At 40.8% G+C, this 14055-nt stretch overlaps 1 protein-coding gene across 11 annotated transcripts in view; it reads right to left on the bottom strand.

Annotated features, from left to right (window-relative positions):
- Positions 1-14055, bottom strand: part of AGTPBP1 (ATP/GTP binding carboxypeptidase 1) — a 174394-nt gene that overhangs the window by 20448 nt on the left and 139891 nt on the right. The gene's annotated exons all lie outside the window — the stretch shown is intronic.

The following is a 14055-nucleotide window of genomic DNA, read 5'->3' as shown; positions in this document are numbered from 1 at the left end:
TTAAGGTGCCACAAGACCTCCTTTTCTTTTTGCGGATACATACTAACATGGCTGCTACTCTGAAACATGTCATTTAGCCATATAGCGGCTAGTCATTCAAAAAATAAACTGTCATTCCACTTCCCCCCTCCACCCTGCCAAGAATATGTCCCCCCCTTTGCTGAGCAATTATGTAAAACACAATATTAAATCATAGAAATATTTGGCTCACTGAGATCCAGGCTACTCATGAGGCATCTCCAGAGTACCTTCAGTCTACAAATGCACATTCAACCATCATTCTGCAGCTGTTCAGATGATAGTTAAATCTTTCTTTCCTGTTGTCCAGGTGCCCAGTGTATGGCATCATGAGCCAGGAAAACAAAGGGTAGCATGGATCCCCAACAATCACAGTTGGCATTACAATCCCACCGATCTAAATGTGCCATTCCAAGAAAAAAGTGTCCCTGCTTGCAGCTTTTCAAATATCCTGTATCCCTAAAGATGTAAACATCATGCACTTTCCCTGACCATCCAGAGATAATGTCGGTGACACATCCCTGGTGATCCATCACACTTTTGTAACACTGGAAAAGTAACCGTTTCCGATTATGTACACAGAAACAAAGTTGGGGGGGGGGGGGGAGAAGAGCGAATCAGAATATGCTTCCTGTCGCTCCACCACAATTTTGGAAGTCCATTGAATTGAATCCCTTTCTTCTTTCTCGAACATTGCCCAGAGTCACAATCCTGGGCAGCAGGACATGCTCAAGCCATGTACAACTGGATGACTACTGCCCCCTCCATAGACTTGCCAACATCAAACTGACAGACAGCAATCAGGGCCACAAACATCCACAGCACAATCACTATTTTTCTCCACTGTCAAAGCAGCTCTCATTTTGGCATTTCCATGCAGGAAGACTTAGGTGAGTTCAGTATTCTACTCTAGGCCTTCCATATCCAAAAGCTCTGCAGCCACTGATAATCCTCCCAGGTATGCATCACAATCCAGTCCCACCTCTCCGTGCTTGTTTCATGAGCCCAGAAGCACTGCACTAATGTGTGCAGCTGACAATTTTCATTCACTATCCACATAATCCACTCCTTCTCAGTAATCTCATTTTCACTGCTCTCTGACCGGCCACTGTGATCGCTGAAGTTCCACAAACACAGAACAATCAAGTGCCCGGTCTCTAAAACAGACATGAGAACTCCACTGACCTGTTCAGCATCCTTGATTCTGCTGAAGTGGCAGAGAGATTAAAAACTGACACAAGGAAGAACAGATTATGGGATGGAAGGAAGGAACTGGGGGAATTAAAAACAAACAAACAAAAATACCAAAAAAAAAAAAATTTAGGGGATGGAATAGAGGGAATTGTGGGAACCTGACACCCCAAAGTTTCCGCAATTCCTTGAGAGGAATGTTGGTGTCCCACAATGCATTGCAAAAGTGGTGCACAAGGCTGTGCACTTGATAGCAGCATGAGAAACATTGGGATGTCTATCCACAGGACATCATGTCTTGTGTCGATACAACCTCTTGCTATGAGGATGCATGCATCAGCAAAGGCAGCCAAGTGTGCACATGCCCTTGTGAGGTTACCATGTAGGCAGCTATACATCGGCACAAATGCTACTGGGAAGACTTTCTGGTGTAGACATGGCCTAAGGACTGTTTTCTGATTTTTCTTTCCCTTAAGTTCTGGAGTGATAAGTGTTTTATATTATTTGGAACTCTAATAAATATTTTCCCCTTTCAAAAGTTAGTTGTGTATAGGAAGTGTAGTTGTGCTACCCTGAATTATCCAGACAACATGTGGAGTAATCAATTCTTGTCCAGGCTCATGATTCCAGGAACATTAAATGGTGCATCACTAGTATTGCATACCACTTCCCTCCCTCTTCCTTACTGGTCCCGTATATAATATGAAGGATATGAATTTTGAACACTCAGAACAAAACATATTCACAATATTATGTCCTATACATTTGTAGTAGAAATCAGCTCCATAAGTGTTCTAGGTTGAAATAACTTTCAGCACGTAAAAACTAGAAACCATATGAATTAAACAGAAAGAATTAAATGATGCACATCTGCAAAATAGCTTGTTCTATTGGGATGAAACTTAGGTGTAAAATATGGTGAATAGGACCTGTCCCAGGGATGAATGCTACCCAATAAGGATCTGGACATAAATGGATTACTTTATCATCATCACCACCATCCAATTTGGATTACATACATTTTTATTCAGTTTTATAACAACATTTCCTGTGACAAACTATAAAATACATCAAGAGTGAAAATAGTTTGCAAGTCTGGAAGCACTGGATACCAAAAAAAGATTCTCATTTAACTGCACAATAGGGGGGAAATAAGTGATTTTCATAGAAATAGAAGAATTTCTATATTATTATACATAGATTTGATGTCAAAGGAATTCCAAATGTAAATAAAAACAGTGAAACAAAAAGACACAAAACTTATTCAAACATTGGCCTTATGGTTTTATAAGTAATTAGAACATTCACTGTAGGCTGGTGTGCAAACTCTCCAACTGGGGAAGGAAAAATAAAGTTCCAACCACAGGTCTCTAGATCTACATCCTTTCTTCAGGTCTTGCTTTATTTCCAAAAAACCACCACAAACTAACTCAAAACCAGATCAACTCAAACTACTGGGTAATAGACACCAAACACCTTTCCAGCTCAGTTTGGAACTTGGAGGAGACAGGACACACGCATCCCCTATGACAGCCTCCTCTGTACCAGCTTCCCTTTTCCTTTTATAATTCCATCAGACCACCTAAACTGATGGGAACCTGGTAATCCTTTACATGCTGAAGGCACCTCTATAATTTGGCACACTCATAACATGCTCTAAGAATCTGGAAACAAAAATCTTGACAATTGCAGCAGAAGAGAAATTCTGTAATAATACTGAAGCCCAGGACAACATGGGGAGATACTTATGCCTGCACAGACTTCAGTGGGACAGTGTACAGGCTTAAGAGTCTTCCTGCATACAACATACACAGAATTGGAGTCAAAACTATTACCTTTCCTCTAGCGTTCAGTTTTCCTTGAGGGTAATGAAGCATTCCATGTTCAGTATTTATTGGTCGCAGATCTATAAAAAAGTTTCTTTTCTTGAAGCACAAATAATTCCTCTAGCTGTTTAAGGTAATAGTGTTTGGCACTATCATTCAATCAAGCTAACAAGTGCCTTTTAATACTTCACCAAAATTAATTTTAAGTCCCTGTTAACTGGGGATTAATTAGGATCTATAGTGTCATTTTGAGTATTCAAATAGTAAAACATACAAAAAAAATTAGATAAGAAATAGTGTCAATAACTATGATTACATTTCTATTCTTCTTCATGAACACATTACAGGACTGTAATTTTTTGAGAATTCAAGTGGTAAGGTGTTATGGAAGCAGCTACACTCTACCATGCCCCTTCTTACCAATTCCACTCTTCAAATGCCCATGACATGCCCCATCCTCTCCACTTACACCAGTAGTGGGTGTGTTGGTCAGGTGAAGCTAGTGTAGGAGGAAGCAAAGCATTCCCTTATTCAAGGGAAATTCTCTAATGTCTATTTCTGGCTGTTTTTAAAGCTACTTAGCCCCACATAACCTTAGAAGATTGGGAAACCTGGTCCACAAACTCTTAATGAAGCCTAACAACTAACTTTATTTGTGACCTGGGAAGTCAACCCCCTCTAAGGCCAAGATAAAATGCAAACTCAGTGATGTCTCAGATGCAATCTTAAACAAAAAATGCAATCAATACAAATTATGTTGAATTACATGTGGTTTTTTTCTAGTGTGCACCATGGGGACTAATCTGGAACCACAAAAGCTATATCATTTATAACCACAAATTCAATTCAAAATCAATCCCACAAAGAGCTTTATCCTCTTGGCTATCAAACTCCACTAGAAATATTTTAATCAACGTTTGTTGCTAATGAATTTGAGATAGAAGTGATGCAACTGTAAAGGGAAAATTATTATGCAGTTTGTAATTTCCACGCTATCAAAAATTCCTTTTTATTTCATTTCCAGACAAAAATTCTTTGGAATATTACTTAGGCCTACTGTGCATGCTCAAGATAATTACATGATTTCTCTAAGGCTCCCTTTGCCAAAATACATGTGGCATAGAGCAGGATACTTCAATCTCAAAATATAAACTCCATTTTGTATGATGAATTTGAGAGCAAAAACATGCCAAGTCCAGGAAAGGTGCTTCAACAAGGTGTAAAGGACTATCACAGAGAATTGTTTGCAGTTGTTGCCACCATGTTGGGCTCAGGATACTAGAGAGACAAGGTGGGTGAGGTAATATCTTTTACTGGACCAACTTCTGTTTAAGCTTTCAAGCTTACCCATAGCTCTTCTTCTTACCCTTGTCTCTTATTACTGTGCAGTAATCCAGACCACAATCTGAGGCCATCAGTTCCATCGGAGAGGGCCAACAGTTGAGAGGCAAAAGACTTCCTACTGAGGGATCCTAGGGGGTGAGGTATGTATGATTGAAGGCTGGAGTGGAGTTTTCTAGTGGAGCACATGGCAGAGAGAGGTCTATTTGAGAGCAGGATGCTGCTCTAGCTAAGGTGGGGGCTGACAACTTCCATATGTAAGGAGGATATGCAAGAGGATGAGAGCAGAAGGAAATATCCAAACAAAAAAAAAAAAACTGACAAACCACAGACTCACCAGAAGGGGTGAGATCTGACAAGACTTTTGGTTGTTTTCAAAGATCTGTAACCAATGAGTGTTTTAAAAGTAAAGTTTTTGTGGTTAAGACATTCCTTTGCTAAGACTGTGCTCCTTGTTCACCTGCAATGTGTCCCAGAAGGAATTAAACTAGAAGGCTGGAGTGCCCACAGCCTAAGCGAAGCTCTGAGGGAACATGTGTAAGCAGCAACTGGAGAGGACTCAGTAGGTCTTAGACACTGATTTTTGAAGTCTAGGGCAGCAGGGTGGTGGTGCCACACATCCCAGAGAAAGGTAAAAGACAATGTCTGATCCTGGGGGTGTGGCCTATAGACCTTGAGCTAGAAACAGTGAATACACTCTACTCAGATGCAATTGTCTTGGAAGCATGTGGGACTCCGAAACTGGGACCATATGCCACAGACTGGTACCCAGACAATGGGGAAGCTGTAACAGGTAGTAACATTTTGAAAACAGTTATGGTATCGAATATCAACAGTATGCTTAAAACAATCAACATTTCCACTGAAAAGAGTTTGTAAGAATAATTTGGCTGTGAAAACTTGTAGGATAAAAGACAATAGAGAAGAGAGTTTTTGGCACTTCTGGTAATATCTGCTTTTTTTTAAATTTAAATTTTCAAGAGTAACTAGTGATATTTGGGGCACAACCTGAGACACCTTAAAGGAGGAGTTTAATTTCAGAAGGTTAGTACACAGCACTGTTTAAAGTCAGGACTTTTTCTGAAAATCAGGCACCCCAAAACTGATGCACTCAAAGTCAGTAGTGATATTTGAACATTTAGGGACAAAATGTTAAGAATATTATTGACTAAAACCTTATGGCGGAAAGAATATAGACAACTGCATCATTTAATTTAGAAAAAGTAGGTTTCAGCAAATATATAATTTTAAGAACAGAAAGAGACCATTAAAATAATCTAATCTAGTTTGTCCTGCATAACACTGGCCACAGAATTTCACCCAGTTATTTCACTTAGAACTGCTTTGTGGTTCAAAACTCCTGCTCACTTTTAAAAATCAGATTCTAAAGCTCTATGACGGGGTGGATCTACCTGTTTTGGGCAACTACGACATTTATTTCAAGCTTTTATGTGCCATATCCTCAACTGGTGTAAATCAGTGTAGCTCCATTAAAGTTAATGGAGACATATCTATTTACATCAGCTTAGGTTTTAGTCCATATACATATGCACCCCCTCACCAACAATCATCTGACCATTTGTTCCATACATTCTATACAAAAATCCATAAGTGAAGCTTTGCATACCCTGAAGTTATCTATTTAGATTTATTGTAATATAATCCACCTGGAACTCTAGGAACAAGTATAAAATATTAAACATATTATAACCAATGTACAAAATACAAAATCCTCTCAAATCAGGACTCTCTCCACACTATAAAAATCCACTCATTCAGTTTTTCCCAAAAAAACCTGGGAAAGAAGAGGAGCTTTGCAGAGTGACTTGAAGATCAACAACTTGAGCCTCTGAAACAGCTGTGGGGGAAGCAAGTTCCAGAGTTGAGTTCCCCTCACTGAAAATGCCTAAACCACTTTTCATTTAAATCAGGCTGTTAGCTTGAGTGCCTCAAATGAAACTCAGTGTCATTGTATCATGTAGGCTTTGTTCTTTACGACAGACTTAATTGCATTCAGTCATCCATACACCTTTATCATTACCATACAGTTAGACAACACCTCTCCCCGAGTTACAAGGCAAACCCCAAGCTGAGAACCATTTAACACCCTGTTAGCCTATTTTGAAGGTTGTTAGCCAATATATGTATGTTACACACACATTCACACACAACACATGTATTATGCCCATTGTATTATTAAAATGCGTGTGTGTGGGAGGGTGGGGGGTAATCATGATAAACTGTACTATGACTATTCTTGCACACTTAAGCTAAGGTATACATCCTACAATGCCTAGGGATAAGAACAGCTCAGTTCTTGGCTGAAGCAAATACAACAACTTTCAAAAACTAGATGGACGAGTGTTAAGGTACAATGTTGTGTATATATGAATAACGTAAATGTATGAATGTTCTCTGTTAGGGAGTACCTTCATGCCTTTTAGCATTTGGAATTTAATATTCAAACAAAAGATCGGAGAGTACAGGGAGGCCTCAAAGACAAAACTGGCACAATCTCGCCACTTAAACTTTAAGCATGGTGAACAGCGTTCTGTAACTTGTAAACAGACATCTATAAAAGATGGGGAGTTTAAGGGGGCTTTTGGGAAGCACATCTTCTGTGTAAGGTGAACCAAACACATTGTGAGACTGCCTCCTGGGAAGGACCGGTAATGGAAAAACTCTGTCTTTCCTGTAGTGTATTGCTTTAATCTTTGGCCAATAAATTTGGCTGAGGTTGGTTATTTAGTCTCTTGAACATTCTTAATATTGAACCACAAGTATATTCAATTAGTTGGCTATGCCTTTTTGTTATTTAAAGCTAAATGAAGATAGAAAAGTACAAGTTTTTAATAGAAATTTCTGTTCTCCACTTTTGTTAACATGCATATCTTGGGAATAGCTATTTTGTAATTAATGGCCGCTTTCATTTGACTCATGCTTTTCTATGTCATTTTAGTTCATCTTCTGATTAGTATTTACTATATCTAAAACAAAGCATGCTTGTTCTCTTAGTTAAACCGCCTTCCACAATTCCTGGAGTGGGCAGACAAATTGCCCCATAACACCCTGTGAGTGCAAGTGTACAGTAACAGAGTTGTGTTGCAATACATTTTGGGATATGCACCAGATAATTCTGTTGTTTGTCACAGTCAGATACAAAGCCAGTGCAGGTGGTACTCCTTGGGAAATTCTGCACAGGATTGATGTCCCCCACAGATTTCTTTGCTTTCTCGCAGAAAAAATGACTGTCTGATGGGGGAAGCAAAAGGAAGCTACAAGAGCAGTCACATGATCCATGCTCTGGATATGAGTCAGCAGTGTGCCTGGATATGAGTCAGCAGTGTGCCCTTGTTGCCAAGAAGGCCAATGGCATTTTGGGATGTATAAGTAGGGGCATAGCGAGCAGATCGAGGGACGTGATCGTTCCCCTCTATTCGACACTGGTGAGGCCTCATCTGGAGTACTGTGTCCAGTTTTGGGCCCCACACTACAAGAAGGATGTGGATAAATTGGAAAGAGTACAACGAAGGGCAACAAAAATGATTAGGGGTCTAGAGCACATGACTTATGAGGAGAGGCTGAGGGAGCTGGGATTGTTTAGTCTGCAGAAGAGAAGAATGAGGGGGGATTTGATAGCTGCTTTCAACTACCTGAAAGGGGGTTTCAAAGAGGATGGCTCTAGACTGTTCTCAATGGTAGCAGATGACAGAACGAGGAGTAATGGTCTCAAGTTGCAATGGGGGAGGTTTAGATTGGATATTAGGAAAAACTTTTTCACTAAGAGGGTGGTGAAACACTGGAATGCGTTACCTAGGGAGGTGGTAGAATCTCCTTCCTTAGAGGTTTTTAAGGTCAGGCTTGACAAAGCCCTGGCTAGGATGATTTAACTGGGACTTGGTCCTGCTTTGAGCAGGGGGTTGGACTAGATGACCTTCTGGGGTCCCTTCCAACCCTGATATTCTATGATTCTATGACCCTGCCCCAGCAGTATGTTTTGGGTACCCAGGGCAGCTGGTAGAGAGAGGTAAATCACTTTGGAGCAGAGGGCAGGACTGGGGAAGACCCAGCTAGCGGCTCCTACTCTGTGCTGGGCTCAGCTGCTAGTCCCGGCTGGGCTGGGAAGAACGGGATTTCCTCTTCCCGTGCACAGAATCCAGAGCTGTGTCAGACCCACCCCCAGATGTCTCCCCCAGCCTAGGAAGCTCTGCTAACACTCTACCCCCGCCCCCATGCTTCCTGCACCCATCACTCCTCAACTGCAGGGGGAGGGATCACTGTACAGGGAGGTGCTCCCCCATCTGCCCAACCCCTGTGCATCCAAACCCTGTCATACCCAGACCCTCCCGCCAAGCCTCATCCCCCCTGCACTCAGAACCTCCCTGATGAGCCCCACACTTCCCCTACACCTGGACCATCCTGAGAAGCCACCCATACCCCCATCATTCCAAACCCAACCAGCTGCATCTGGATCCCCACCCCACTGAGCCCCACTCCCCCAGTATCTGGAACCCACCACTGAGCCCTCCACACCCAGACCCCCCTGCCGAGCTCTATCCCCCCCACACCCGGACACCTCTTCTGCTGAGCCCCACCTACCTTCACCTGGATCCCCCCCCCGAGTCCCATTACTGTTGCACCCAGAACCCCCCAACAAGCCCCTGTGCATCCAGATCCACTCCACACACGGATCCCCCACTGAGCCACTTACACCCAGATTGCGCCACACAGAACCCTTTAAACCCACACCTGGATTCCACTACATTAAGCCCCTCCACGCTTGGATCATGCCTTGCTGAGTCTGCCTACCCACACCTGGTGTACTTGGCACAGAGGGGCAGGGCTCTGGGGTGTTTTTGAGGCAGGCCGGGTCCTTGCACTGTGTCAGGGTTAAGTGCAGCCTCATCGCTGAGTTTGTGTCCTGGGGGGAAGCTGCACAGTGATCTCCCACCTCTGTGCAGCCAGTGGCCTGTGCTCCCCAATGCCATGCTGGAGCCTCTGCATTTATTTGACAAATAAAATGTGCAGAATTTTACAGAATTTTAAAATATTGTTCTAAGAATTTTTTATTTTTTGGTGCAGAATGCCCTCATGAGTAAGGTGGAGAAGTGACAGCACTGCACATGTGGTCACATACTCATAAATTAGACTATCACAGGTTAACTAAGCCTGCAATTTTTTTACCCCATGGTTAACATGCAGTGAAAACATATGCATAGAATCATTTCAGTTGTTTTAGAGGTTACAGCTAACACACTCAATTGTGCTTTTAATCTCCTGAAAAATCGTACAAGATGTTTTCTGTAGAAATTATGTCAGTTATAAATAGAGCGAACACTTAAAAATTAAGTAGAATAAATAAAGGCATCCCAAACATAAAAACACTACTGTTTCATTTTATTGAAGAGGTTTATCTTTCTTTAATTACCTCCTGATTTAAATGTACTCTGTTCAAAGGAAAGTAAACCTCAATAAACTTCTAACACATTATATTTATGGTAGTTTTAATGATGTAACTGCAAAATAACTAGAAACTGACAGATTGTAAATATCATTTGCCACTCTATGGGTTTACATGGACAAAGACTAAATGACCTTTCCAGTGACCTACTGTTCTAATGTGTTTTGTAGCTGCAATTAACACTACACTCCAGGTCATGCAATTGTGTCCTAACCCTTTCTCTGTCTTACACAATTAAGCAAACATGATGAAAGACATGATTTATACTGTTTCTGTAAATTTTAAATCTTAAGTTTAAATTGTTTCAACAAACAAGTACTGCATTTTGTAGATAATAATATGCAGTCCTCCACTGGCTTGATCCCCAAAGGGAGGTTGGGGAAGGCAGGCTGTTTCCATCACAAGGCTGAATTCCCTCCCTCCCTACCAGCCTGCAAGAGATCTTGATGGCACAGAAAAAGCATTGAGCACTAGCCAGGAAGACACTGAACTTTTGTGGCCTCTCACCTTGCTGACTACTTCTTTATTCGATCCTCATTCTCTTCCTTTTCTGTTTCTGTCTTTTTGGACACTGCTATTACTGTTAATATTATGGTCATGCCTAGTGACCCCAACTGAAATCAAGGCCACATCGTGGTGGGCATTATACAAACATATAAAGAAACAGTCTCTAAATGTAATATTTAAATAGATAAGGCAGAATTATCCAATGGAGCACGTTGCCTTTGTTCCCTCTACACTCACTCTTGATCAACTCATGCACAGGATTCACTGTGGTTGGTATCTGAATCAATGGGTGTATATTAGGCAACCTCCTGTTTTAATAGACTATTCAGTACTGTTGGGGACACTGAAGCACAGTTCTGCTTCATCTGTATTTGACGTCCACTCCCAGCAAGTCACCAATTTTTGTCAGGCCAAGTAGTTGCTTAAGAGAGATATCACAGCAGATGAGTCCAAAACCAACTCTCTCTCTTTCCCTGTCTAGTCCACCATCTCCAAATGTTTCTCAGACATCTTTTTTTTTTTTTTTGACATCCCAGTACTACATCAAATTCACTTTTCCTGAAACTGAACACACCGTTTCTGCTTATCACTCTTTTCTACCTCCCTTCTCCACCACTCTAGACAGCTTTGCTATGCCTCCTGCCTCTCATGCTTGGAACCTCTATGTAATGTAATAGCCTTTGATTTCTCCCTTTGTCCATTCTTCTGCTAAGTCTTTTTACTTAAGCGTACCAAGTCCACCCTTCCTCTTCACTGTTCCCACTGCTAAAACCCTCGTCCACAACTTGGTACTCTCTCACCTTGCCAATACAGCATTCTTCCTGACCTGCTTTTTTACATCTCTCCCTTCTTCAGTCTATGCACAATCGCACTGCTACAGCCATCTTCTGCTCCTGTCACCTGACCCTCCTTATTGTTTCCACTCTCTACTTTTTGCCTTCTATCAAGCTGCCTCCTAGAACAGTTTCCATTCCCTGGGGACCTATCACTTCTCTTCTCCTTCCAAATAGTCCCCACACCCCTAATAATCCTTCTTTCCTTTTCCTAATCTCTCCTTGTTGTCAATGTTCTGACCTGGCATTCTTGGTCTCATCCAGCTCAAACTGTAACCACTTTGAGCCAGCTAAGAGGAAGGTTTTACATTGCTTCTGCAGTAAGTCACTCGGCCCGCGCCGCTTCCAGCGGCTCCCATTGGCCTGGAGTAGCGAACCGCGGCTACTGGGAGCTGCGATCGGCCAAACCTGTGGACGTGGGAGGTAAACAAACTGGCCCGGCCCGCCAGGGGCTTCCCCTGCACAAGCGGTGGAACAAGTTTGGGAACCACTGCTGTAGAATATCGTGTATCATATGAGCCATTGAATTATTTAAAGCCATGAACAGGTCGGTGGCATGCAAAAACTGACCATTGGTCTGACCACTTCAAATTGCAGTTAAGAAAAGCCTGTCCTTCCACTACCTGTCTTCAGTTCCTCTCTAACTCAAAGTACATACATTCTCCAAATAAGAGAAGGGAGGGACAGTTTGAATCAGAGAATACCAGTTGCTTTTACGTTTGCCTCCTTTGTTCCTTCATAAAACTAGCTTCAGATTCCACTGTAAATTTAGCAAATAACTGAAATCTTCAGTTAGCGGTTTGGTAATAGAAAACTGGTAAAAAAAATTGAAAGACCAGCCCTCTTGAAATCACTGCCTTCACCTCAGGTATCTAACACGTCTAGTCAGAGATAACCCTGTTACTATTCGCAAAAAGAGAAGGAGTACTTGTGGCACCTTAGAGACTAACAAATTTATTTGAGCATAAACTTTCGTGAGCTACAGCTCACTTCACTGGATTCATTCAGAAAGATTATGCTCAAATTTGTAAGTCTCTAAGGTGCCACAAGTCTTTTTTTTTTTTGCGAATACAAACTAACATGGCTGCTACTCTGAAACCTGTTACTATTGCAAAAAGCATTTTTTTAAAGCCCAAGCACTTTGAGAATCACCATTTTGATAGTTTGAATAGAATTGAAACCTTAGATGAACTAAAAACATTGAAAATTACTACAAAACTATTAATAGCCATTATATTTTTTTTAAATTAAAGGCACCAATCAAAACAAGAGATGAAAAGCAATATTTTGCAACTGCTTTTGCTTAGCAGGGGGAGAAAGACCATTAATGGGGAAAAGGATTCTTTAACTCATGGTCCATACACATACCTCCTAATAGTTTATTGCTTTAAATAATTCCATTGATTGTGAGGCATAGCATACGAACTCCTACAAGAGGAATCTGCAGAGAATATTTCATGAAGGAAAATACACCTCAAAGCTATAGAGTACCAGACCACCAATAAATGCTTTTTCTTCACACATTTATTAACGGTTACTCAAAGTGACATCATTTACACGTCAAATTATACTTCATTGATTTAAACTAGTTGTAAGGTTATGGTTACACAATCCTAAAGTAAGTACTGATTATATTAAAAAAAAGTTACATTTTTAAACAGAATAAAAACAATAGAAGTTTTATAATACATGAACTAAACTCCACACATACTTCCAAATGAAAACCTCTTCCACTGATTTCCTGTGTAACTGTGGGTAAGACATCACTTAACCCCTATGTTTCAGTTTACCCATCTGTAAAATGGTTGTAATTATAATTATAAAATATGTCCCTCCCTCACAGGGATATTGCAGGATTTAACAATTTGTAAAGCACTTTGAGACCCTTGAATAAAAACCGCTAGGTAAGTAGCAATTACAGCTTTCACAAAAGTTGTAATTAATGTTAATATATTTCTATTATAATCTCTTTTCATGAAAAAAGTATTGTTTTGGGATAAAGCTTTCCAAAATATTTTCCTCTGAACTGAAGCTCAGAATGGAAAGTTTGAGGAAACTCCATTTAGAGGTTTCTGAGTGGGAAGATGAGGGGAGGGGAAGAAAGACATTTTCAAATAAAAAGAAATGAAACTAATCAATAAACTCCAGACTTTTCTTAACAAATTCATTAGACAACCTCCAAAACTAGTTTGTGTCTAGTAATCCATGCTACAAATGGGGGGGAGGGGGGGAAGAGAACGGGGGGATTTAAAAGCTAGTTTTTATTTATAATGAGCATACTCAATAGGCATTTGCTAAGACCATTAGCAAAGTTAGAATAGCATCTCACCCTGTGTGCCCTCATTAAGGGATGGAAAAACTGCATCTTCCCGCTACAGAGATGGTCAGGCACAGACGCTGTTACTATGATAGATTGTTTACAGAAAACTGAAAGCCTTTTATTGAAATACATCCAACAAGATTCTTCAAGTGACTGTCGCAATACTAGGAACAGGGGGGAAAAAAAATCATTGGGGAAGGGGAGGCGCAGATCAAGTTTCTATATGTTATTGCCAAATTTTTGCTGTACTCTACAATATTTTTGTTTAAAACTGAAAGCAAGCGTCTGTCTTTTTCTCTTGCAAGGAGAAACCAGCTCAATGTAAGCCATTGTAATACCATTCTAGCAACCCAACCTTAGACGGAATTGTTTCGTGTCAAAACGCAAAACAGCAGAATTGTTAAGTTGACTTCCCCCATACTAATTCACTTCAATAAAATATCAATTATAGCACCTCCACTGAACTGTAGAAATATCCATGGGTTTTATCCATTAACACTTCCACACAGACCTCTTACTGATAGTAAACAATGATTGAAGCATACACTCCCAAAGTGA

The sequence above is a fragment of the Dermochelys coriacea genome, chromosome 5, assembly GCF_009764565.3.
Source record: "Dermochelys coriacea isolate rDerCor1 chromosome 5, rDerCor1.pri.v4, whole genome shotgun sequence".
Classification (NCBI taxonomy): domain Eukaryota; kingdom Metazoa; phylum Chordata; order Testudines; family Dermochelyidae; genus Dermochelys; species Dermochelys coriacea.
The sequence above is the reverse complement of the archived record's forward strand: the minus strand, read 5'-3'. Positions and strand labels throughout refer to the sequence as shown.